The sequence below is a fragment of the Elaeis guineensis genome, chromosome 3 (assembly GCF_000442705.2).
Source record: "Elaeis guineensis isolate ETL-2024a chromosome 3, EG11, whole genome shotgun sequence".
NCBI lineage: Eukaryota > Viridiplantae > Streptophyta > Magnoliopsida > Arecales > Arecaceae > Elaeis > Elaeis guineensis.
This window is the reverse complement of record NC_025995.2, coordinates 88134861-88141041: the sequence shown is the minus strand read 5'-3', so window position 1 is coordinate 88141041 and position 6181 is coordinate 88134861. Positions and strand designations below refer to the sequence as shown.

At 34.8% G+C, this 6181-nt stretch overlaps 1 pseudogene; it reads right to left on the bottom strand.

The window, feature by feature from the left end:
* Window positions 1-508: 508 nt before the first annotated feature.
* Window positions 509-3000, bottom strand: LOC140856259 (uncharacterized; annotated as a pseudogene).
* Window positions 3001-6181: the final 3181 nt, after the last annotated feature.

The following is a 6181-nucleotide window of genomic DNA, read 5'->3' as shown; positions in this document are numbered from 1 at the left end:
TAACTTATCAAGTGGAGTACCAACTCGAAAAAGTAAAAAATGAGCTGATTTAGTAAGCCGATCAACAATCACCCACACTGCGTCATTTTTTCTTACTGTTTTTGGAAGTCCTGTAATGAAATCTATCATGATATGCTCTCATTTTCATTCTGGTATCTCTAATAGTTTTAACAAATCAGCAGGTCTTTGATGTTCAGCTTTCACCTGCTGGCATACCAAGCATTGAGATACAAACTGAGCTATCTCCTGCTTCATTCTGTTCCACCAGAAATATTATTTTAAATCTCTATACATCTTTGTACTGTCATGATGAATGGAGAAACGAGATTTATGGGCTTCCTTCAAAATTTCTTTCTTTAGTTCAGGATCTTTAGGTTTACATAATCTATTCTCAAAATATAGAGTACCATCTGTATGCAGTCTAAGTTCAGGTCGTAATTCTTTCTCCATATCTTTTTTAAACTGACATAATGAATATCATTCTGTTGGGCCATTTTTATCCATTCGATCAATACTGGTTGTACATTAAATTGGCTAACACATTCTTAACATCGGTACAAATCACCTCAATTTGCAAATCTTCAAGATTCCTCAGAATTTGTTGCTGAGCAGAAAGCAGAGCCATCACATTTACTGTAGACTTCTTACTAAGTGCATCTGCCACCACATTGATTTTTTCAGGATGATATTTAATATTTAGATCATAATCTTTTAATAGTTCAAGCCACCTTCTTTGTCTCATATTCAATTTTTTTTAGTAAATAAGTATTTTAAGCTCTTATGATCAGTAAAGATTTCACATGATTCTCCATATAAATAATATCGTCAAATTTTTAAGGCAAAAATAATAGCTGTTAACTCCAAATCGTGTGTCGAATAATTCTTCTCATAGAATTTTAGTTGTCGAGAAGCATAAGCTATCACCTTATCGTTTTGCATCAATACACAGTCTTACTCCTTCTTGGAAGCATCACTATAAATGACAAATCCTCCATTATTAGAAGGTAAAGTAAGAATTAAGACAGATATCAATCGTTGCTTCAAATCTTGAAAACTCTGTTCACATTCACTGCTCCACTCAAATTTTATTTGTTTCTAGGTCAAGTGGGTTAGAGGAATTACAATTTGAGAAAATCTTTGACGAATCTTCTATAATAACCAGCCAAGCCTAAGAAGCTTCTAACTTCCGTCACATTAGTCGGACGAGACCAATTCACCATGGCTTCTATCTTTTTTGGATCGACTGAGATTCCTTCCTTAGATATTACATGGCCGAGGAAGACAACACTATCCAACCAAAACTCACACTTACTAAGCTTGGTGAAGAGCTTCTCTTCTCTCAAGATTTGTAACACGATCCTCAAATGTCTCTTATATTTTTCTATACTTTTAGAATAAACTAGAATATCATTAATAAAAACAACAATGAATTGATCTAGATATGGCTTGAAAATCCTGTTTATCATATCCATAAAAGCAGTCGATGCATTGGTTAGTCCAAAAGGCATTACTAAAAATTCATAATGGTCATACCTGGTTTTGAATGTAGTTTTAGACACATCTTCATCTCTAATTCTTAGTTGATAATAATCTGATCGTAGATCAATTTTGGAGAAAATTTATGCACTTTGTAATTGATCAAATAAGCCATCTATTCAAGGAAGAAGATATTTATTCTTCATGATTACCTTGTTCAACTCCCGATAGTCAATGCATAAACACATGCTCCCATCTTTCTTTTTCACAAATAACACAGGAGCTCCCCAGGGTGATATACTTGGTCGGACAAACGTTTTATCCAAGAGTTCTTGTAGTTGATCCTTTAATTCTCACAATTCTACGGGAGCCATTCGATAAGGAGATTTTGATATAGGTATGGTCCCTGGTGTGATATCTATTTTAAATTCAACCTCATGATCTGGAGGCAACATAGGTAGTTCATCTGGAAAAACATCAGGAAATTTTTTGACAATTGGAATATCATCTAACTTTATCTTTTCCTTCTCGGCATCCACTATATGGGCCAAAAATACTTTGCATCCTTTCCTCAAAGCTTTTCTTGCATTCATGATTGAGATAATACTCAAAGATTGTTTGGGTTCTGTATTATGAACTTCACCTTGAAAGAAGAACTGTATTTCATCTGAAATTTAAAATACCACTCTTTTTTCAAAACAATCAATATGAGCATGGTACGAAGATAACCAGTTCATCCCAAGAATAATGTCAAAATTATGCATATTTAATTGAATCAGATCTACTGCTAATTCTTTTTCTTCTATTTGGATTATGCAATTCTTAAAAATAATGTTAGCAACACAATGTTCTTAAGAGGTGTGCTCACATATAATGGCTCAATCAATTCTTCAGACACACAATTCAAGAAAGTAGCAAACTTGAGAGATATAAAAGAGTGAGAAGAACCAGAATCGAATAGCACATTAGCATGTATGAAATTGATTGAGATAGTACCTGTCACCACTTGATCACTTGCATTGGCCTCCTATTGGGTTAAAGCAAACACTCGTGCATTCCCTTTTTGTTTTTGGTTAGCTAGTCTGGCAGGTCTGGAGTCATCTTTTTTCTTATTTAGGCAATCACGAGTTATATGTCCTTTCTCACCACATAAGAAGCATGCTCCTATCTTCTTGAGACAAGGTCCACTATGATTTTTTTTACAGTATGAGCAGGATGTAGATTCTTTCTTCTTATCAGAGTTATTATTTTTGAAAATTTTTTATTGATCTTTTAATTTTTTGCTGATCTTGGTCTCTTTCTATCTCCTCTTTTTAGATCTGATCTTTTTAATTCTGACTCCACCTTCAAAGCTCGCTCCAGCACGTCCTTGTAGTCATTGAAAATATAAGAAGACAAATGAGATCGAATTTCATATCTTAGATCTTGTTCAAATCTGTTAACTTTGCTCCTTTTAGACTCTATAAGCTGGGGGCAGAAGCGGTTTAGCTCGTTAAATTTGTTGGCATATTCCAACACTGTCATATCATCCTTTTGCTTTAAGGTCAGAAACTCATTCTCTTTAACCAATCTCATTGTTCCAAGAAGTACTGATCATAAAATATCTCTTTGAACTCTTCCCAAATGAGTTGGTCGTTATTATTCCCATAGGTATTTTTTATTGCAGTCCACCAAAACTCAATATTCTCTTTTAACATAGGCACGGCTAATCTGACCTTCACATTTTTAGGGTACTGCAGGGCATTAAACATCTTCTCCATCTCTCGAATCCATGTCTCTGCAACTATAGGATTAGATCCACCTTCAAATAGTGATGGGTTGAGCTTTCTGAATCTCTCATAGTATGACTGCACAGATGATGTAGGTCAAGGAGCAGCTTGTGCCTGCTGCTGCTGCTGCTGAATAAGCTGGGCCACCACCTGACATACATCAGTAATGTCTGTCTGAGTGGCCGGTGCATCAGGAGCCTGCTCAACTAATTGATTGGCAGCTCCCCGTGACATCAATCTTGCTCCTCTTGTCCTAGCAGCCATATTCGTTAAGGTTTTGTCCTCCCTGTCGCTCATCGTTTCCTAATCAAATTAACATTATTGTATTTTTATAACAGGGCAGTAGTATAATTAATAAAATTTTATCTTTCTTTATTCAATTAAGTCAAAATCTAACTATACGTAGCCTAACTACCCACTGCTCGGTTTTAAATTCTACTCATGATTGAACCTATAGCTCTGATACCATAAAATATCACGCTCCAAATCCGAGACATAACACGGCCATGCTATCAAGGGATTCAGCTATGATAACACGAAGCCAACATTCATCTTCTTTAAATATAATAACAGATGCATCATAAATAAAAGTAATAATAATGTTTAATTCAAATGTTTAATTAAACCAAAACTGCTCCAGAGCATCTAAATCCAAAAGTAAATATTAATCCAAGTCTCGAAATTTATAATAGCTACAAATCCATAAAAATAAACTAAATTTCACTACAAAATTTTCAAACTTGCTTCGCAGATTTTTAAACCTAAATTTTCTTCATCGGTCCTAACCTTATTTTTCTGTACAAGAAAAAAAAATATAAGCTACACTAGCCCAGTAAGTAGAACTTACGCTTCTTTATCGGATCAAGCATAAGTTTTCTATAATAATGCAGCATTTAACAAGTAATAGATATTATAAAAATAAATATTTCATAGAGTATATAATAAAATAAGTTATAAGCTCATCATGCATGCATAAATCATGTATATTTCACAATCATAAATCATAAATCATTTTTGTCATGTATTCGTATCATGTTTCAAAATATTGCTCTCAGATATTCGTGCTAAGATCACTATTATACCCATGATAGGGCCATATTTTTTAATCGACAGAATTCTTGATTCATGTGCGAACTTTATACTCGCTAGCAGGGTCATATTTCGTGTGGATGCTAGCTCTGGATGTCGACATTCCCGAAGTGATTCATTCATAGCTATTTGAGAACCTTTGCAATCTTTATACATTTTTATTAAAACATACATATACATAATGAAAAAAAAATAATGAAATTCATGCTTCATAATCATGCTATTTTCATAAGACATATTCATGAAATCAATACTCATAATAAAATATACTTTTTCATACCACATATGCTGATCCTTATTTTATAAAAATATGATTTCATTAATAAAAGAGCATATGCATGAAAATAATAAAAATTTAAAAATAAATAAAGAGCGTAAGATCCACTTACCTCAATCGTCTTAGATCTTTCATCTTCCTTAAATGAATCAAATAATCCTATTTAAAATATTAAATCAAGATCAAATTTTATTTTATAAATTCAATAAAATTAAATAATAACAGAAAGTGATTGATTGGATGACCAATCTGATAGACCATCCGAGCACTAAATCGATTCAGAGTCATGGCCCGATACATGATCTACAAGTCTTTCTTAGAGAAAGAAAGGAGGAGAGAAAAAATTTTAGAGAGAGAAAGTAGAGAGAGAAGAGAGGGAAAGAGGGAGAAAGAGGGGAGAGAGAAAATCGTCTCTCTCTTTTTTTTTCTTTTCTTCTTCTTTTCTTTTTCTTTTCTTTCTTCCTTCTTCCCGTGGCTTCTTTTGGGCAAAACAGGGGACCGTGTGGTCCCATCCTTGTTCGACTGATCAGAGGCCGCAGCGATGTGGTGGTGATCGGCGGTAGGAGGGTTATGTCACCGCAGCCCGAAGAAACCAAGCCGACGGTCGGCGATGACCACCGACGTCGGAAAATCAAAGAAAAGAGGGGCAGAAACAGGGGATGTTTTCTCCAACAAAATCCGACGAGTTCGATCATCAGCGATCATGCATATAGACAAGGGAAGGAAGGGGGAGAAGAGAGGAAGAGAATCGTGCTTACCTCGAGCTCCAGTGATCTTTCCGACAAGAAATCGAGACGAGCACGATAAAAGGAGGCCACGGCTTCAATCGAAAAAATTGAGGAGAAGAAGAGCGAGGAAGGCCGGTGGAGGATCTTAGGGAGGGGGGAAGCCAATTTATAGAGTGTTCTAGGACCTCCGATGGTCCTAGGACTCCTAATTCGAGGGGCCTCATCGGAGAAGAAGACTTCTATCGAAAGTCCTTTTCCCAATTTTTTTTCTTCTTTTTTTTTGGGGGGCTTCTGGGCTGGGCTTAAGGCCCATGGACCGGATATTACAAAGTTTGTTCCATTTTTGCGACCCAAGTACAATCCATTTCTCAAGTGGTTCCCTGCAGTGATCCACATGTTGGCGTTCGAGAGTTTTGTAGTCAAATTTTTTTTAAAAAAAAATCATTTTCTTATATGTGAAAAATAACTCTTCTTGAAAAATATGACCTGTATTTTTTTTTTGATAAAAAAAAAATATGATCTGCCTTAAAATTTGTGGAATTTGCATAAAAAGCTCCACTTGTTATTGTTTATCAGGAAAAGGTTCGGAATTTTCCGAAGGAATATGGGATTAAAAGATGGGCAGTATTTTAAACAAATGTGTGTTAATTTGTATGGTTATGGTGCTTAGAACTAAAGAAGATTTTTTTTTTTGGTAGACAAAGAAGAATTGTTTAGAGACTCCTAATGCATATTGTTTTGAAAAAAAATTGATCTTTTCTTACAACAAAAGTGCATAATTTAAATTTCATATATGACCTACGTAAGCAAAGCCATCCATTTAGCCATGCTATAAATTTCTG